We start from the raw sequence: 20,798 nt of genomic DNA on the forward strand, positions 1-20,798 counted from the left end.
CTTATTTTTTTAGATTCACATCCTGAAAAATTGAAAACTATATTTAGCCCAGAGACCCAAAATATAAGGACTGCCTAGAATAAAGTCTTCAGCATGCAGTTTTTGTCAGAGGTCTTACTTTGGGCCCTGCCCTACTTTTGGTCAGCGCAAGGGAGGCAGGAGAGGGAAAAGGCCTGGTGACAGGCCCAGTGCAATCTCAAGAAGTATGGCAGATCCCTGTCACTTCAGAGAACTCTTTGTGGCATCTTCTTTCCACACACATCCCCCCCCCCCCCCCCCCCCCCCAAAAAAAAAGTAAAAAAAAAAAAAAATTAATAATAAAAAGAGTTTCATTAGATGATAAGTATCTGAAGCCATGGAAGACTCATCTGCAGTGTAGACTGAAAATTTGTCTCTGTGTCCTACTGAAATTGCCAGCCAGAGGTTGATAGAGAAATCAACCTGGCCCCTTTCCAGTACACCCGTCCTAAGTAGCTGGATATTATGCTGGAACAACACATTAGCATCATTCAAATCTAGAAATAATGCAGCACTTTGTCCTTCCAGATGGCTTCTTCACTAAGTCATTAAAAAACTATCAATCTCACAACTGTCTTCTGGACCTTTACAGCTGAGAGGAGCTTAGCCATTAACTTCAATTGTGGTAGAATTAAAACCACACTGCGTTTTTTTAAATAAGGCTCCCTTCATTTCCTCCTTCCCTCCCCTCATCTCTGCAACCTTTCTTTCCTTAACCAGGTCAATTCTTTTTCAGCACAGGCAATCGAATCCTTCCCTCACTTCCATGATGTCCTGAGCTGCAGGAGCCACTCTTGTGCTCCTCCTGCTCCGTATCAGGGTATTTCTGCGACACTGCGACACTCAGCATCAACAGCCTGAACGTATGCGATCATTCCAGGTAACTGTGCCAACCTGCTGCTCAAAAGAGCTGTTTGTAAGTTTGTTCTCCACTCCCAACCTCTAAAACGTTTCGCTGCTCTAGCCCTGACAGCCTGCCCTACTGCATTAAGGTAGTCTTTAATACACCCCGGAGGAACTTCTTGTTTCGTTATTCTTCATGGATCTGCTTACTCATTTTCCATTCCTGCAAGATAGGTTTTAATGGATTTGATACAGTACCAGGAAGGCCTCATTGGAGACATAATTAATGGATGCTCAGAATAGGAAAACTTTGACTTAGAAAATGTCATATATCAAGTGAACAGGACCAATTAAGGTAGCCAGGTTTTCAGCAGAAGTAGCTTTAACATCATCAGGATTTCCTACTGAATGTACTGTTTGGAAAAGGTGAGTGGAATTGGGGGTGATGGCAGGGAGGGTGGAATTTGTTTTTCCATGGTGGAAAGTGATCTGCCACTCTTGGGAATGCTTTACCAACACCAACTGCAAAAACATCCATGTTGCCAGTTTACATTAGGGATAATATTGTGACTGCGTTTAAACTGGAAGAAACCACTCCATCAGTCAAAGGAGGATTTCAGGGGATATGACCTTGAGTAATGTTCTGGCTTAGCAAAAACTGTGGATTTGATCATTAATAATATTTTGCATGATACTTTTTTTTATTATTTTATTTTTTATTATTCAAAGCAGACTTTGTCAGCCAAAGGAGTAAAACCTTCTCTCATGTTCCATCCTCCTCCATTTTAGTGCAAGCAAGAGGAATCTGTATGAAAATATTGTCTGTTTGCCAAAACTGCAAAGATAACATTCCTAAGAGTGCAACTGGATTCACCTAAGGTCTCTTCAAATTATAAGATGGTAAAATTTGCAGTCTCAGCAGCTTGGACAGCAAAACATAGCTAAGAAAGAAGGGATTTTTCTCTCCTGGAAATGCCTCATGAATCTGGCTGTGAAAGCCTTTCATAGTTAATCCTTCACATAGATATAACACAACTATTGTCAGCCAGGTGACTTGTATCTGAGCCACATGGCTATGGCTGCTGCTACGAAGACTCTTGCACATTTTGCAAAGAAATATTACAAAGCCTTATCATTTTGCAGCTTTCTGGGTGATTGCATCAGCTTGAGTGCTGGAAATGATGGAATATGCCTGCTGGGGACTGAGGACTCGGGAGGCTGAAGCCAGCTCCTGTCACACCCTGAAGGACATTCCCCCATGTCTTGGAGAATAGCTGGGTTCTTGCTACATTTCAGCATTGGGAAGTTCATGCACAAACACATCTGCAAGTAGTTTATTTCTTCTCACTGCCAGTTGGCACTGCTCTCATTAGATCCCCTGCATTGCGTTTTGCTATTTGTTACCTAAACAGCTGCAAACTCTTGCTCCAAGGCCTCAGAAGAGAGAGCTCTTTTTGTCTAGCAAATAACATTAATAAAGGTTGGATCTACAGTAGCACATAGGAGCTCCTATCCAAGACATTTTGCCTTCAGCCAGAGAAATGCTCAGCACACACATGTCCACGTTGCCTCTGGTGATCCCATGATTCACCACAGCAGCACCAAAGTCCAGCTCAGCAGGGTAAGTTATCAGTCCAGATTCAATGAAAGATTAGTCACTGTGGGAGTTCGGTTCCTCTATTATTCATGCCATTCTGCTACAGCCAGATTTATGTGTCAGGAAAAACATACAAATGGAATCCGATTTACTTGCAGAAGTTCCTGCTCCGTTTGATTTATGTTTGAGTAAATAAAGACATATGTCTTGTAGGTATTGGTCTCTGGCTCCTTTCTCTTCATACATCTATGTCCAATTTATCAGCTTCTTTTTTGCTGGACTTCTATTTATGAGAGTTTGCAAGAAAGGCAATGCTAGCTAAAGGGAATGCCTTTGACAATTTGAGGTTTAACTTTTGGAATAGTTTTGCGCTGTAATTTGCTGTACTTCTAGCAATGTCTAGCTGCTCATCTTGAAAGAACTTTACTTTCTAAGTAAAGTTGATTTCTAAGCCATATGGCAAATTAATTACCAAACCAGGCCAAGGAGTCCTGATAGGTCAAGTTCCAAGATCCCAATGAACAGGCCAAAAGACCAATTGCTCCTACCCTATCATTAACCACCTAAACATAAAGCATTTATAGCCTTTTCAGACATGCTGAAACCTAATGTAATGAAAGAATGTTGATCTATTTCGAAACTTAGAATTTGGAATCAAGAAATTTTGTAGTTCGCTTTATTTATTTTTTTTAATGAAAAACAAAATTGGCTTTGTCATTTTTGTTGTTGGATATAGATTATTTTCTCCTTTGTTCTATTTTTGTTCTTTTTACTCATTGGAAACAGTGCAGAAAAGATAAGACACTGAGTTAAATTAGAAAAGATTCTCATCATTCGCTATTTCCCTATATTAATTCATCCAGTAAAAGTCAAACTGAAATTTCATCACTGATTGTAAGTTAAAAAGATGAAGTGTTAGATATTTGTTTGATATAGCTGGAATGATCAGATTCTGCAAAAATTATACAGAAATTAACGGTGCTAGAAATAGTTAAGTATTTGATCCAAACCAGTACTTCACTCAACATAAAAAAAACCTCTGGCCATTCAGGCCCAGGTGAAGATTGTCTTATTCTCATGGATGCCCAGTTGCCTATGGGATCGCCAGTACTAATACTGAATTCATTGTGATGAGACACAGTGTAGAGCATAAATTTAGCAAGTCAGAGATATGTGGAGGAATAAGGGAGGAAAGAATAATATCTGAATCTGAAAGTAAATATTAAAAGCCCTGAAGGTTTTGAAACTGACCCCACATCTTTCCTTCTGATATGAAATGGCTGTACACCCATGTTAGCTAAGAGGAAATTTCCCCAGGACATCATGCTGAATGAGATATTCCCTTGCCTTGTGTCCTGCACCATCTGATTCCTTTGTTTCATGTGGAAGGTTTCACAGAGGTCTCTTTCTGAAGAGTTTTCCTGGGTCACCTTTGATCTCCCACGCATCAAGGTACCTTTAATGGCCTAAGTGAGCATCCACGTGGCTAGAGGCAGCCGGCATCCCATGGTGGCCAGCTCCAGTAGCACCAACATTGCTGGAAAATCAGCTCACTAATGTGAATGTTTATTTGGCCACTCTTACTACCCGCAGTTCCCTTTGCTGTTCAGTTCTACTAAACAGCTTGAGAAAATATTTATCAGAGGAATGTGGTAACAGATTTATTGAATCCCCAAAGCCTGAGGTCAGCTTTTTAACACGAGGAGCCTCTGCAAGTGAGGGAGAACAGGCAACACCTCAGAAATAAGAAGCAACCCACGAGATCACTGGTGTTTCTGCTAATTAATAGGAAGACTGTGACCAATAAAACTTATGTAGAATAGAGGCTGGAAAGATCTCTTCCCCCTTGAACAAGCACTAGAACTTTCCTGAAAGATGTGCATAGTTTCCACACAGCTGTTGAGTTTATGAGCATTCTGCGGGACTTTGTTTAAATAGATTTGGGGACTTTTTAATGTATTTTTTTTAATAGGATTGAAAATATAATGGTGCTTTTGTTTTAATCTGTCTTGACATTTATGTCAAATGTATATAACAGAATGGCACTTCCAACAATATCTCCAGGTCAAGTGCAATTTAGAGTTGCATCTACTGTGGGACAGAAGCATGGGTTGCATCAGACTCCTGAAGGGCATTTTAATGTGCTCGTGGACTGAGCATAAGACAAGAAGTCATTCTCTTTGCACAGGGACCTCAAAGGATGCACTAAACAGCGTCTCCTGTAGGTATTTCAGTGGCTGTGCTTTGCCCTCAAATATATACAGCTGATTACCAATGACTTGGATCTAAATATTTCTAAATTTGGTGCTAGTATTTTACCACGAACTTGAGTTTCTGAGGCAAAAGAGGAGAAGCAGAAAGGAGGATCTGCAGGGCACTGCCTACTTTTGTGATACAGCTTTACTTGATACCAAAAGAGAGAATGCGGCTCCTGTGCTATTGCAGACAACCGCTTGGTTGACTCATTGTGAAGTGTTACTGCTTCTTCTCCTGCTGTCAGAGAAGGAAACAGTCCTGTAGAGCAAATAAAGAGATGAAAGATATTACCATGTGGTTTATGAGAAAATGCCTGTGTCCATAATAAAATTTTGGATGGAAAGAGCAGCAGGCCTGAAATGTGTGTTCCTGTGTGTAGAAACCCCAAACCCTCAATCTAGCAGCTGGGTTCATATTCCTCTGTTATGTCTACACAAGGCTATAAGAACCTTATTTCTGCATCCTCTCTCTTATAAAAAGCTCCATTCTCTGGCCTGTAAACTAGCCAAAAGCCAACTGAATTTATGGAGAGTCTAAAGAATTTGTCCCCAGGGCGAGAGGCTGGAGTTCTTTAGGATGACGAACATTGGGCAGAAGAAGGATGGGAACCTTCTTCTTTTGACTAAATGTTCCAATACTACAGACATTTCCCCACAGAGAGAAGGTGTCAGTCTGTATGTAGTTTTATGTTCTGGATACTTTTATCCTCTAATAAGATTAGCCTTTTTGGAAACTAAGATCTGTGGTTTTGGAAGTCTCTTAGATTTAAAAACGGTTGACAGACCAGTATATACAATATAACAATATACACATTTTTATTTGTTTGCTTGTTTCTTTTTTGCTTACAGATTGCTACAGATTGCAGCAATTATTTTATAACAAACCAATGCTTTTAAAGGAAAGTGGTAACTTCAAGGAATCTCGTCATAGTTAAAGCACATGAGATCTAATCAAAATGAAGGAAAGATTTTGGTTTGTTTCTTTTTGGGGGGAGATGGAGGGTACAGGAAAGCTAATTTGTGCACACTCCATATTCACAGCTGTGAGTTAGAGGAAGTCATTGCACTTGCACTGGTACTTCTCTGTGAGTACAGATCTGTGATAAATCTAATGAATAGTGTTCTGCAGCTATTCCCTTCAGCTACACCTGAGAAACTCATCAATCTCATGCCACAAATCAAATAAGAACAAGCAACCAAGCAATCAAACTACTCTTGTCATCAAACTTTGATGGGAAGTACAGTTTATTTGTTTCTTATCATAAGAAATACTTTGTTATTTGACAGATAAAATTAAATCAAATGCCTTTTCCTATGTTTCTGTATATGTGAGCTGTCATATTTCCATTTATTGTGTCTCTTCACTGCTCGTCATTTTTACATCTTGTATGCTCTGTATATCTGGTAGGCGCCAGTCACCATTGGCCTTCAATAAGTATATCAAGCTGAAAGCTTGTGTTTTGCTATTGGTTTCCATCCCCTAAAGCCAGATCCTATAGACTGGGTACTCAGATGGTGGAAAGCAATATTTCTCTGTGGGTTTCATCACAGCTATGCCAGAGAAGGATCTGTCCTCTGTGTTTCACTCAAGATTAAATTTATCTGTTGAGAGTCTTTGGCAGCTCTACATTATTTTGTTAAAAAACAGCCCAGGCCATATGGAAAGATTTCCACATAATGCAAAGCAGCTCAGAGACCATTACACTTCCAGGTCTGAGTGTATTTCTCCCCTTTCACCTCACTCTCCTCATCTTGTGTCTATTCTAAGAGATTGAATCCCTGAGCAGCTTCATGTAGCAGTGGTGATGGGAAGAAAGAACATGTGTTTGGGTCCGGCCAGGAACTACCTTGTGGAGTGGCTGTGCTGGTCTAAGCGTCATGCCTGAGCAGTTCACTAATTTCTCCCAATTGTTCAATACCCTTCCTTCAGCAGAGACAAGGTGGTAAATGACTCTCCAAAGTTTACTCCTCACTTTCAGTGCAAAGCAGACAGCAGTTTCAGTCAACAGCTATACCATTGAATAAAGGCATCAATATTAAAGGCAAAAGTAACCTGAGAGCACTCAGCTCATGGGCTCGTATGGTGTTTCGGTGGGTCAAGAAATGAAACAGGGAACAGGGCATCATGCAATCCTGCGTGCCCCATGTCAGGGCTAACCATGGAGCTCTGCTAGAGCAGCTGGGAGGGGAGAGATGCAGAAGCAAGCGGAAGTGAATATGATAGCAGCAAAGAAACCCTGATCTGCAGCCCCTGGCCCAGGCCAACAAGTCCCACATGGTGTTTGTATTAAATTGATATCATATGTCTGCATCACTGCTGAAAAAATCCACAGTGGATCTTTCCTTTAAGGACTGATAAGAAAGCAAAACATGACGACTTAGTACAATACTTTTAGAAGCCTTGAGACAGATGAATAAAATAAGATGGAAAAGGGGAAGATATTACTCAGGGACTTGGCTATGGGAAAGAATGAAGAAATTACTATAATTTGCATGCATATATTTGCATTTGGTCACTGATTTGTATCAATTCTGCACATAGTTTTGTCATGGGTGTTTCCTATGAGTACATGAAAATTCTGACACATAAGACAACTAGCAATAAACCTCAGCCAAACAATTATTAGTATATAAAACATAGAGAATATTAATTGAAATTTAGGATTCACACTTAATAATGACTTCTGAACAGAAATCAGGAGACTATATTCTCTGGTTTCTGCATGAAATGAAAATAGTTCAAATTTTAATACTGAATTCTTATGAGAAACTGAATTCAAAACAAAGAGAAAGCTAAAGAGTATTTGCAGAAATTATCTGATGAATACTTTCTAATAACGTGCACATTTAGAAAATCGACATCTGCTCATGGGTAATTCATGAACAGAAACACAGTCAGCTTCTTTAACATGAATTTCAGTATGAATTATTCACTGAGCTTTAAGTATTATGGCATATAGCCTCTCTTGTTATTTGCCAAGGTTTAACAAAAGAGGATATAGACACAGATGCCAGCGATACTCGTAAGCTATCAATCTCCTTCACTTCCCTTGCTAACACGAGGGACTGTGAAGAGGTGCTCACTTATAGACTCATTTCTCCCTCAGCTGGAACTTGTGTTTATGGCACCACTGTGGGCTCTTCCAAAAATTATTCCAGTCTCATAAATTCAACATATGAGTTGTCCCTGCAGTGGGATCAAGCATGATAGGAGGAGAAGATGGGACTCTGAGGGAGAGTAACCACTTGTTTTACTGCAAATGCCACTGTCAAACAGCAAAGGTAATAAAGAGAAAACAAAAATGTAAGAAATTATGTGCATTTATATTGGAACTACTTTTGTATATTTGTATTGCAACAGTACGCAAAACCCCAATCAAGATTACTTGGCACTGTACTAAGATGAAAATAGGACAAAAGAGCTAACTTATCCTGAAGTATTAATCTTGAAGAGTATCAATATTTCTTTCATCGCTGTTGGAGATCAGGATTTCATGCCTGTCTATCAGCTACCCACCCCTTTTCAACCTTGATGGATACAGATAACACTACAACATGGTTAATGGCATTCAGTGCAGAAAAGACAACTCCCTGAAAATCCAAGATTTAAATGCTGAATATAGCTACATTTTCCTAGCATATATATTCATACGCTGCTTGATGTAATCTCTGATAGCCAAGTTATCTGTAATGCTGCGTGACACCAGCGTCACACACAGGTTTTGTGGGCATTTTGGTTTGACAGCTGGGGATGAGATGCATCTCAGGGACTCTCTTGGTACAAAAAATGCTGTCTGTCTGCATTGAGAACTTGCATAGTAAAGTTTATTTGCTAAGAAACCAAATGCAAGTCTTATTCAATTAATGTATCCACATACTCCTTCATCACGAGTTTAATACGGAGGACACATATACATAATATACAGAATACCATCTCCAAAGAAGGAAGGGCTAATAATCCCCCCAAATATTATAAGAGTAACAGCACCAGACTCACTAGTATGAAACTTCTTGGACAAGAGGATTTTGAAGAGATGCCATGGGGATAGGTCTGTTTTTCATCTCATCAGTATCTCACTTTCTCCACAACATCTCCCCAAGGGGCAGACGGACCTGTTCCTGGTGGACTTCATCCCATGATGGTGCTTACCAGGTGTGGTGCTGATGGCACTGAAACACTGCTCTCATCTTCCCACACCTAAGGGCCACTGATTCAAGTGGCATTCCAGGAATGCCATCATATCAGCACCTAATAATTGTGGCATCATTTGATATTGTGTGCACTTCAAGCCATGACCTCACTGACAGCCTCTCTATTGCCCACCAGCAGGCTGGCAAGAGCCTGCCTTCTGTGCTCTGGAGAGAGCTGGTAGGAAACTTTTCACTCAGCTACTTTCTATCATCTGCAATGCCAAAAGGGAAGCAGGAGAAATATAAGGAAGTTGCAATGATAATACCAAAATAATCTGCTGTTCTTACCACATGTTATAGTAATTATACTCTTCTCCTTCCATCCCCAGATGTTCTCTGTTTGAAGAGAGATTCATGGTTACATAATGAATCAGGAGGGAGATTCAGAGAAAGGATGTGAGCCATGAGGATGATGTAAGGAAAAAAAAAAAGAGAGAGAGAGAGGAGACTGTTGAATTCTTTTGGAAGGGAAGGAGGAAGCCTCAGCACTAGGCTCCTGAAATCTCACATCAGTCAGAGGAGGAGATTACTCCAGCGGAGAGGAAGAAAATCAATAGCATATGAAGCAGTTCAGGAGAGACGCAAGCAGTACAGCAACAAATCAAAGAGCTGTTAAAAAACAAGATATGCAAAGATGGAATGTTCAGGCTGTCTCTTATGAAAAAACAACAACAGGATAAAACAGCTTTCAGCTGAAGTGTCAGGATGCCTGGAGTGTGCTAGCTGCTATTAGAAGAATTAGTAAGAAATAGTGAGTGTGATCCAGCAAATCCAAAAGAAGAAACAGGCAAATTTTTCTAGGAGATTCTGTTCTACATATACGATTTATAACTCAGAAGAAGGTAGACCTTTGGCTAAATATCATGAATGTTTCATTTCCTCCAAATCCTCCTAAACTTTCATTTTAGGGGCAAATGCTGGCAGATGTTTGAGGGGAGGGAGCCTATTTAACATTTTAAATAACATTTTCCTCGATGATTGAACTATTTTTGAATGAGAGGAAAGCGAATACGAACACTTTGCCCACAAGGAGAAAAATGAAACCCTCGCCTTAGTTTTATGAGCAGTTCTGATGATCCTGTATATCTCTATTAGCAAAAGCTGTGCTTTGACTAGAAAATAGTCTCCACCAGCAACAGGTGTCTTTGATTATTCCAACATGATTTTCAGCACTTCTTATCCAGGTTTCAGTGTGGAAAGTTCAGCCACTTACTCACCAGGGGGTCCTGAGCACTGCAAGGAGCATAAAGCTCTTGTGTTGGGTAACGAACAGCTCATAGGAATGGCCTTTGTTCACTCTGCAAAATAAAATTCTCGTTGAGCTCTAGAGCTCGAGCTGAAGCAAAGATACGCCAAAGGGCAAGCTGAAGGGAAAGGTGCAAGGGGAATCGCTTTGCATGGTTTGCCATTGGAGCTGCTCTGCTGAGATGCACCTGCCTCTTTGGGGTCCCTCAAGAGCCATTCCTGTGCCAGAGGTGGTCGGCGGTTCCTGCACCCTGGCCACACGCACTCCTCACTCCTCTGTGAGGACGCCAAGAGTGTGCGGTGGATGGGCGATGCACCAGCTGGCTGCGGAAACCATGTCTGGAGGAAGAAAAGGGGATTTGGCTCAGAGTGAGAAAGGAGTTTCGTGGCCAAAGCTGGTCTGATGGCGCTCCTTTGTTCCTTCAGAAAATGGAAAATCTCGGCCCTTTGCCTCATGCAGTTCAGTGAGGGAGGAGAAGCTGTAGGAAATGGGCTGTGGTCTGACAAGGAAAAGGGGCACACTGCAAACTGACAACTGCGGAGACAAGGAGCACTGAGAAAATATAGGAGAACGGACGAGATAGCTAATAGATTATTCAGGTGTTGTTGAGTTGTGTTTTCTTTCTTTTCTTTTTTTTTTTTTTAATTTATTTATCTGGGGGTAGATTGTATTAGTGCAGCCAAGACTCAGGCTCTTGAGCTGCAATTATATAGAATCCAAAGCTGACGCTACTAAATGTCATTGTGCTCTTGAAATGCTCAGTAGGGGCCTGAATCAGTGCTCATTGCTATGGCAAGGAATTAAGAAATACTGGACGTATTTCAGTATTTCACTCTCCTGGAAGGATCAAAGTTATAGAACAACAGGGAGCAAAGACATTGCTGGAATAATGAAAAAAATACCCAATTATATTATCTGTTAACAGTATGTGTATCATAACAGTATCTGTTAACATATCATTGTTCTTTTGTCTGTTCCAGTGCTGACTGCCTTCCGTGAATGTCTTTCTTTAAGACTGCAGAGAAGGTACAAATAAAAACAATGACAAGTGACTTGGTCACTTACATTTCTTCGGTTTACAGTGGCCAACAATGCACTACATGGGCTGCGCCACCTACCCACGCTCTAGATCTCCCTGATACCTCATCAACTTTGCAAGGAGATAAATTTTGGCAAGATTCATCCAGCTCAAGTTTACAGCTTCTTTCTACCTATGCTTCATTATAATACATTAGTCAGACCACATAACAGCAAAGGAAACTGTGAAAGCAGGATCCAGGAAATAATGTAACTAATATGTGAACAAAAGAGAAAGCAGATGGGGAAGATGCTTTTCAGTGAACCATGGGAAGAAAATTGCTCCAAGGCCAGTATTCCTTTTTTGCATTCTCTTTCTTGCTGACAATCCAACTTAAGTCATGGAGTCTCAGAATAAACCAATCTGGAGACAATGATGTAAAGATCAGAATCATTTCCACTTGCAAAGGAGGTCAAGAGTTCTCCTTTTGCAGAACAGACACGGTCACTACTTTTAAGTCAGAAAAGAAGCCACTAGACTATAAGAAATAGTTAAAGAAACAAATTGTTTATTTATGGAAAAACCTCTTATCAGTCATGAGAAGGTTTTTCATGAGCTTTCTAAATTGTCTTATAATGTTTATTAGAAAATGATCACCCCTTCATAAATTTCTAAGTGAAGATTCAATGAAATTGATAGAAGAATCAATGTCTCAGGTTTAAAAGAGCAAGTCTATATAATTCTTTTATACTTCTGCCAATCTAATCCCTCTTAAATGTTATATGAATCGTCTGTAATATATTTATTGATATCCAGCACCATATTATATGTCAGATCTCATAAACCACTCCTTAATATATATTTCAATACTATTTATACAAATAAAATAGTAAGTACCTCATGGAAACTGTTGTGGTCAACTGGACTTTTTTTTTTTTTTTTTTTGAAGCCCTTCAAAGGGTTGTGATTTAAATCTTAATTCATGATATAGGATTGAATTATTACTGTTACTGCTACTATTATTTTAACTTTGCTACCTTACTGTTGGATGCACTTATGAAATTAAGAAATGCTTCTTCCACTGGATATGAAATCTTCTGGGTTTTAGCCCAACAATAGTTCCAGGGAGTACAGATGTACTGCACAGCTCAGGAATGGCAATTATAGATGCAGATCAAAAGGAGTTTCATGAACCAAGTTTTCAACTCACAGCATCAGATCAGTAAAATCAAACTTAAAAGCTGATGAAACCATGACAGATTTCAGAATTTCTGACAAAAATATGGAACAAATTCTAATACATGAACATAATAATAATAATAATAATAAAAGAGCTTTTATAACCTACTTTAACAATTTTACTTTGACTAGACTAGTTCAGATTTCTCCCCAGTATTCTCCAACCACCCACTGCACTGGATTATGTCCCATTGCTGGGCTGGATACCTTGCTCAGCAAATTGCTGGGCCTCAGACCAAAAAGGGAAAAAGTCAAGAAAGGAATATGGGGTGGAAAGGCAGGTAAAATGAGACCAAAATCTCTCAAGTGCTTAGTGGGAATGAGTTTAATTTTAGTCTGCAAGCATGTTGTTTGAAAGCCTATGATAAGGAAAAAAACAGCCCAGCCTTTTCAGCTTAGCTGATAATAGTCAAACACCTGCTTCATTCATGTTGAAGGTAGCACTGAGCAGGGTCTGAACACATCTGTTTTCATTCAGCTGTTCTGTAGGGTTTGACATCCTATAGGGCTTGACAGTCCATACAGTCCATCGAGTCTCCCAGATAGACAGAGTTAGTTTGTTCTTTTTGAATAGATTTTACCTGGCTTTCCTGATTAGTTTTGTAAAATTCAAATTAGAAACAGCCAGTCATGTCAAAAACAATGACATTAAGTTCAAAACTAGACAAAATGTATTTATATCAATAGAATATATAGAGAAAAGAATGAATGTATAAAACCAGCTTTCTGTATCTGATTTTTAGTCAGCTAAAGCTATCTTAAAGAATCAACCATTTGTATTAATCTTTCCTATCCATGAGAAATACTTTGGAACTATAAAGTTCTACAGGATGAATCTTGAGTTAGTAAAACTATTAGGGAAAAATAAGAGTTATTTTAGAGTGATTCTCCAAGGAAATCACAGAGAATACTCCTCAGGATTGAATTTGCAATAAGAGAAAATCTAAGGACAATTTCAGTCCTTGTAAGATAAAAATCTTGGTGTAAATTTGATAAACAGCATGCCTTTAGGCAAGCATGAGTCTGTCTATTTAGCTGTCTGTCATCTTGTTTCTCAAGAAGTCTAAGGAATTAAGGAATTGTATGATAGTTTCTGGCTCATTTTGATCAGCCTTCATTATCCCTATTCTGCCCCAAACCACAGCAAGAAATGAACGTAGATATTGGCAAGATATTTGATTCCCTATTCTTTCCTTAAAATCAGGCAAAATACTCATATCCTTTTATTCACCATGATAGTCTTCTATACATTTGATGTCGTTTTCTTTTCCTATTTGTAGAGCTACTCAAGGATATTGGTTCCTCCATTTAACCACAGGAGCCCTGGAACAATCTTTAATGCATTTAGGATGTGGTCATATTTTAGGATGTTTTAGAGTATAAAATCACACTTGAGGGCTATTTAAGTCCTTGAAAAAGTGCAATGGACACAGCTGTATGGCCTGCCAATCTCATAACTGTCCCTCCTGCTGGCCCTGGGAGACATCTGCGTTAGGGAAGGGGTAAGAGGATTAGTCTGCCTACTGTGAGTTCACCTGTTTACCTAGGCTATTATTTATTGAAGATCAAATTGACTGAAAATCATTCCCGACAGAGAGCTGGCAAGAGATGACATTATGAGGAGACCAGAGTTTGTGTTTTATAGGTTCAGTTATCTGTGATTTAAGGATCATTATGATCTCTTTAAAATTCTTAAAGCTAGCCAAAAAAACTAAAATTAAAGGAAGGCTGTGCCTTGCATTAAACAATTTAGAAAACAAATGGGAATAGAATAGAGACACTATTCTGTTAGGCTAAACCGTTTCTATGATTTGATATCTATGGATTCCTTTAATGTTTTTGAGCTTGTTTTTGCCAGCTTCAGTGCATGGAAGTGTGTGTGTGTGTTGGGGGGAAGCATTATTTGTAATGGGTGAAATATTCCTGCAAATACTTCTCTATAATTTCTGGGATGGTATTTGCTTTTAATTAGCCCTTCTACTAGAGGGGCAAGACCAGTTTATAGCCGAGGAAAACTGATTTGTATTCCGTGCTTCAAAATCTCACTGTCTGAAGCAGGAGAAAGGGAGACTCAGGGTCTGAGCCTCCAACTGGAAACATCAATTTACTGATTAGAGATTGAGTGGTGGCAAAATCTTCATTATTCTGAGGTCAGTTAATCATTAAGACTGCTGCAAATAAGACACTTTAAACTGCCTTTTCTTGCTTGTATGGATGTTTTACAGGCCAATAATGAAACATCTATTTAGTAGTCAAAGGAACAGATCTAAACCTGGAAGACAGAAATGCGTGCAGTTGTGCGCTTCGTTTTCAACAATTTCAGAGTTGGTGTGGACAACAAATCTTTTTAGACTATCATTTTCTGCTCTTGGAAGGCCACAAATTCAGGAAAAAAAAAAAAAGCAGGATTTTCATGACAAAAAAAAGCATCCCTTTTTGTTGAGTGGAGACCATCAGTCTTACAGAGCAGTTCAGTTTACGTAAACCTTCTGCCATCTAACAGCAGAGTCACCTATTTTCCTCATACTTTTGCTTTGTTTTATTTTAGCAGAGCATTTCTCCCCTGCTGTTTATCCTCTCAGACAAACACAGGAAAAAGCCCACTTGCACCCCTCGACCTCTCCCCTCGACAACTGACAATTACCTTCCTCAGCCTAAAGGCATTGCTTTTTTTGGGAGTGCCTTATTTAGAACACATGATCAGCATTCAGTGCTTTCCAGTAGCCTCCAAGCCCCACTGAGTATTTATTTACATTGTATAAAATTAGAGGAAATGAAGGGGTATGTGTTTGAACTAAAAGCAACAACCTAATTCTGCTTGTTATAAACTCCCCTAATGGAAGGATTTCAGTCAATGTCAGCTTAGGGCATGGAGGGGAAGGAATGCTACTCCTGGGCATTTCCAGGATAATGGGGCATGATGCCTGACAATAAAACACATTTAGCAACTTTCTAAACAAAAATCATTTCTTGGATTTGAAGTGATTTTACTGTTCCATTCTATGAACACAGTTTGTGTTCTTGGCTTCCTGTCTTACCAAAGGACATCCCACAGAGGAATCCTTTGGGACTAAAGAAAATGAAGAATTTCTTATTAAACAAAAACATGAAAAAAATAAGAAAGGATTATTTGTATTTGGGAGAAAGAGAAGATTCCACTGCAAGTGAAACAGAAATGAAAAGACACTGACTAAAATGTAATGTATGTACAAATTACAGATGATTAAATTCAATGACTTTGGGTTGTGTTGGTACCTGAACTCATTCTCTGTGCTTCCTTAATGAAGGAAGAACTCATTGTGCTTTTCTGGCTTCACTCCTCATCTTGAACATAAATGCAAATGATATAACCACAAGAGGAAGTTGATTAAATCCAGGTTTGTGTTATGGAAAAGATCAAAAAAATTAGCTGCAGTGTACTACTGCAAACAAAGTTTTTTCTAGAGCTAATAATCATAGACTCCAACATGGATCTTAGTAGAGAGCCTGGAAAGGAAAAAACATGGAAGAAATTCCAGACGTCCATAGCAGCACTGATGGTAATCTAGAACAGATCCCCAGTCCTGGTGCCAAAGTTATTTTAAAAAACATTTATAGCTCATTGTCATTGGTGCCAGCCCAAATTTGCCACAGCCAAATTTAGCATCGGTGTCAGTGCTTTGCCATCATTGGTTTGGACATGCCTATCATCCACTTTTTAGAAATCCATAAGGAAGTGACTGTGCTTCCTGGAGCTACTGACTATTTTACCAAAAACTTATATGTCTGTAGAATCGCTTATTAGAAAACCACTCCTGCACTGTCTGGATCTTTTCTGATTTATTCTTGGGAAAGGACAATCACTACCTTCTCTCCAAAACAACTCTACTTTTTAGAATAATGTGTAAACATGATCAGAAAAAGCTGTCAAGAACACTTGATCAAAGTAGTTTTAAAATTATTCCGTTTAGTGTTATGAACTTTTCTCTGGGCTGGAAGGAGAATATGGGGAAAAACGCACACTGAAGAAAACAATGATGTCTAGGACATTGCTTTTGAATGTGGGAGTGCTGAGTCCAAATAAATATTTGAGAGATTAACTATTTATAGAAAGTTTAAACAGGGAGGACTGAACAAGACTGAAGCAACCATTGGGTTTGTTTTCTGTGAAGTTGATGGTGGCCTACTTGCTGAAGAATGTGACTTTTCTTAAAGCATACAGAAAGACCCTAGTAATGATTCACAAGCTTGATATGGTAGTCTTTCTGAGTGGGATCCCTAACTCTGAACAGTATTTGGGGCTATTAATACCAGTACTGAGATTTTCTAAAGAAACTAGTATGAGATCACAAAAGACTCTAGTTCTAATTTTGGTTTTGCATGAAATGGAATAGCCCAAACATCATTTAGTTGGACAGAAAGTTATCCACATCTTATCCACTTTGGGTGTTACAGGGACATTTTCTAAGCGTGGGATTTCCTCCCAGGCTAAATCCCAGGAGTGGGGGAAATTTCAAACCTCTCTTTCCTCCTCTGCTGGGTCTCCTTGGCCAGCAGCTCCTGCCCATTCCACTGGCGTCTTCACTTTGTTTGCTCTGGAGAGGCAGAACAAGGAGCACTGAAGCAATGTCCCTGCACACGTCTTATGACATGCATATGTCACCATAGGAAATTGGGAGTCTTCTATTTTCAGATGCCCAGTTGAGATTCCCTTCAAAACAGCTTTTTTTTTTTTTTAATTTTTTATTTTTCAGAAGCAGGTGCTCCAACTTTTCTGAAAATCAGACCCATTAGGAATTGTTTAAATGCTTCTTCCCAGAACATGACACTTTCCTCTTTATTTTTCAAACCAGAGCGCTTATGAAGACCTCACAGCTTTATAAATCCACTGGAAGTCTGGCCACTGAGTCTGCAGAAGCAACTTCAAAATGTGAGGGTGATGGAGGAGCAGGTGGAAAGAGTAGAAACTAATATCAACTTGCAGCAAAGAGAGAGAGAAAACCTTGACTTGCACAGTGGCAGATAAAGTCAGAACCATGTTTGTTTTCCTGGCATTCCTTGAGAGGAAAAGGAGAGAGAAGTAACACACCACAGATGATAAACAAGGATAGAGATTCTTAAAAGAAGTTATTTATTTGTATACTTTCTACATAAGCAAAAAGGGTGTTCTGCTAATGACTGGGAATTTAAGCAGCCTTTTTTTTTCTTTTTTTTTAATAAAACAAATAAACATTCCTGTGCACCTTTAAGACTCCTCTGCAATGATTTATGGCAAATATATCAACAACATAAACCACTATTCAGTAGCTCTAGCAATAACTTGCATTCAAGGTCAAGTAAAATCTCAGTAAAAACAAACAAATTTTCAGCAGTCTTTCCAGCAGCAGAAGCTGAAAACAACAGATCATATGTTTAGAAAAAACGTTGGAAAATTGCGAAAAAATGTCAACACAAATATTTGGCCTCCATAAGAAACCGTTTGCTGGCTTTTCCTAAAACGATGCTTGCGAAACATGCCTTCTCCATGGGGATATTTTGTAGGACTGCAGTTTTCTTGGGTCTGATTCAGAAACCCTCAGGAAGTGGCTGAAAACTGTGCGGTGATGTAACTGTCAAATTGACACAGGAATGGTTCTGTTGATATTAGCCGGGCTAATCATTCCGCTAATTGGACAGCCATTCGAGCCACAATGCAAAGACAGATCGGCTTTCACTTTAACTACTCACGCAAATGAGGTTTGACTCAAATGTAATACTTTATATCAACACACTGGATGACTGTAAAAATAATACCACATGTGCTGGTGCCTCTTTTTAATAAGTGTCTTCCTCAATTTTCCCTGCTGTATGAGGCACTTTAACATACACATAATTAAGGTTATTTAAGGGATATCAATTGAAAAATGCACCCACAGGAGGCTAAACATGAATGATAGAGCTACCAGTATAGCTCCCAGAAGTCGGTTGCCATAATTTCATGCAGCACTTCCACAATAAGATCTTCTACTCATTGCACTGGAGAAGGATAGCCTGGCAATCTCTTGCCTTGCTCTTTCTGAATTTGTTTGCACTGGTAGAAAATGGATTTAAAACGCTACCTTTCTGGTTTGGTAGCAATTTACCCTGGAGTCAATTTGGATTAGAAAAGCAAAAGGCAGTGAGGAAGCAGAGCTAGACCCCCTTCCTGGAGCGTGATGCGGGAGGCTGGAGCGGCAGCGCCTTTTTGCCACCGTGCCAACAGCAGGTTGGTAAAGCTGCAGCCCAGCTCTGAGCTGGAGCAGACAACCTCTGATTCACTCTCTACTTAGTTTCTAACTGTGGTGCCAGAGGAAGTTCTCCTTGACTTTGCTGTTCAGCTGGCTCGGACATCCAGAGCCCTAAGACAAAAGCGTGTCCAAAGCTAACAGACAGAGACCAGAGGAAGGTCTGCTGCCGTACAGATCTGGACGTACATTTTTGCAGTCATCCTTTTAACATCTTTTAACATTTATCATGAGGTGTTCCTAAAAGAAAAGATGTTTCTGTAGTCACCAGAGGAGGTGACACATTAAAGCATTAATTCAATAGTTAATTACAGCGGGGATGAGCTCTCACTCCAATGCATCGCCTTGTGCTCACTGACAACTCAGAGCATGGATCACAGGAGCACTGGCATTAAAACATGTTCACCACTCCACGGACAGCACTAATGCAGGCCAGGATATGAACACCACATGCACGATGTATTCATTATGCTCACTAAAAGGCAGCAATTTTATTGCAATTGATATTTTCCATGTTTCTACTTTAGGGCTTTAATCTCAGCAAGGGTTCTGTTTACCATGAAGCCTGTAAATGGTTTTAGGGGTTATTAGATAAAGAAGAAAATCAAATGTTTGCTTTGTCCAAGATCAAAAAGGGTCTGTAAAAAGTTCTACAAATCCAGTGATAAAGAATTGCTCTTAGAGCATATCAGCGAATATAACCTTATTAAAGGCAGCATGGAACAACACAGCGAGCACTGGTGAAGCAGAACTGAGCCATGCCTTGCAGTACCGGATTTGGGTCCTTTCACAATATGCCAGAACAGCTTCTTTTTGCTGCTTTTTGCGATCCTGCCACTGCTTGCATCCATGTCTCCATCAGCACAACACCCTCCTAGAGTATGATGATGGCATGGTGTCACCCAGCTCATGCTGTGATGTCATTTGACGGCTGAGGGAGCCACTCAAGAAGGAAAAGGATGGTCTCGTTTATCAGAAATGGTCTGATAATACATAGCAAGTTTCCAACAAATAACAATGCTGTGAAAGAACAGGGCAATCCCCCCCTCCTACACAGACACACCGCTGGAGATGCTATGTGATATACTATAGAGCTAGGTAATTCTGGATGTTCTCAAAGGCTCTTTCTAACCTTTAAATTGCATGTTTTAAACATAGGCTTTTTTGAAAATATTTTTACTTTTTTCTTGCTTGTATTTTTTCTACTTTCATAACGCTTGGGTTTCAGTGAGAGGTAAACTCACAGCACCTTGCAGATGAACTCTTGCTCTGGTGTCCGTGCTTCTCCATCACTTTGCTTTTAGCTGTTTTCACTCTCTGGGGCCTGTTACAGGATAGGTCAAGTGTTGCTTGGTTAGGGATAGATCATCTGAGTTCAATGTAAGAAAATATCTCAAGATGGAGAAAAATCCCCCCTGATATGCTCCTGTCTAACTACAGTTCCCTCTTTCAAGTTCTCCATTTCTCTGGAAAGTTGTCATAAAAACCATTATGTGCCCCGAACAGATGTGACCTTAAAATGCAACTTCATGGAGGAAAAAAAAATAAAAAAAAAAATGTGGGGAGAATAAAATAGCCTGTGGTGAAAATAACAGCAGGAAAACATTATAAAATCTGAGCCATAGCTGGCTTCCTCTTGATTATTGCTTTCTCTTTCAAGGACCCGTCCTTGAGAGTCCAGATATTTAAGAGTGATTTCATGAAGGCAATTTTAACACTCTGTTGTTCTAATGAAACAAAGCTGCCACACAGGCCTGTAATAACATGATGTTTGAAGAACATCCTCAGCTCCTGACTTAAATGGTCACAAAGGTATCCGTGGAGTATCGTTGTTCACAATTTTTGTTACAGTGCTAGCACAGGACCCTGACTGTTTACGAAGGGTTTTGTTTTTTTTTTTTTGATGGTTGATGTCAAAAGGTGGGCAAACTCCTCACAAGAGCCAGTCCTTGCACTGGAGGGACTGCAGTCTGAATGGAAAGCCTCCAGCGCCACGGTCAGCGTAGCACAGGTGGGGACCCTCGAGGCAGACCCCGTGGAGCCCAGGCTGTCAGTGCCACCAGGGTCCCAGCACACCCAGGAGGCCTGGCACTCGGGAGGGAGGACATGCAGGATTTGGAGACGGGCCTCTCAGTAGGTGAGGCAGGGT

At 39.8% G+C, this 20,798-nt stretch overlaps 1 long non-coding RNA gene across 1 annotated transcript in view; it reads left to right on the plus strand.

Annotated features, from left to right (window-relative positions):
- The first annotated feature begins 880 nt into the window (after window positions 1-880).
- The window catches only part of LOC310884276, a 39,239-nt gene continuing 19,321 nt past the window's right edge, over window positions 881-20,798 (plus strand). The window contains exon 1 of the long non-coding RNA XR_014574112.1: window positions 881-898. This is a non-coding gene — a long non-coding RNA (uncharacterized lncRNA). The remainder of the gene's footprint in view (window positions 899-20,798) is intronic.

This window comes from Anser anser (assembly GCF_964211835.1).
Source record: "Anser anser genome assembly, chromosome: 19".
Taxonomy (NCBI): Eukaryota; Metazoa; Chordata; class Aves; order Anseriformes; family Anatidae; genus Anser; species Anser anser.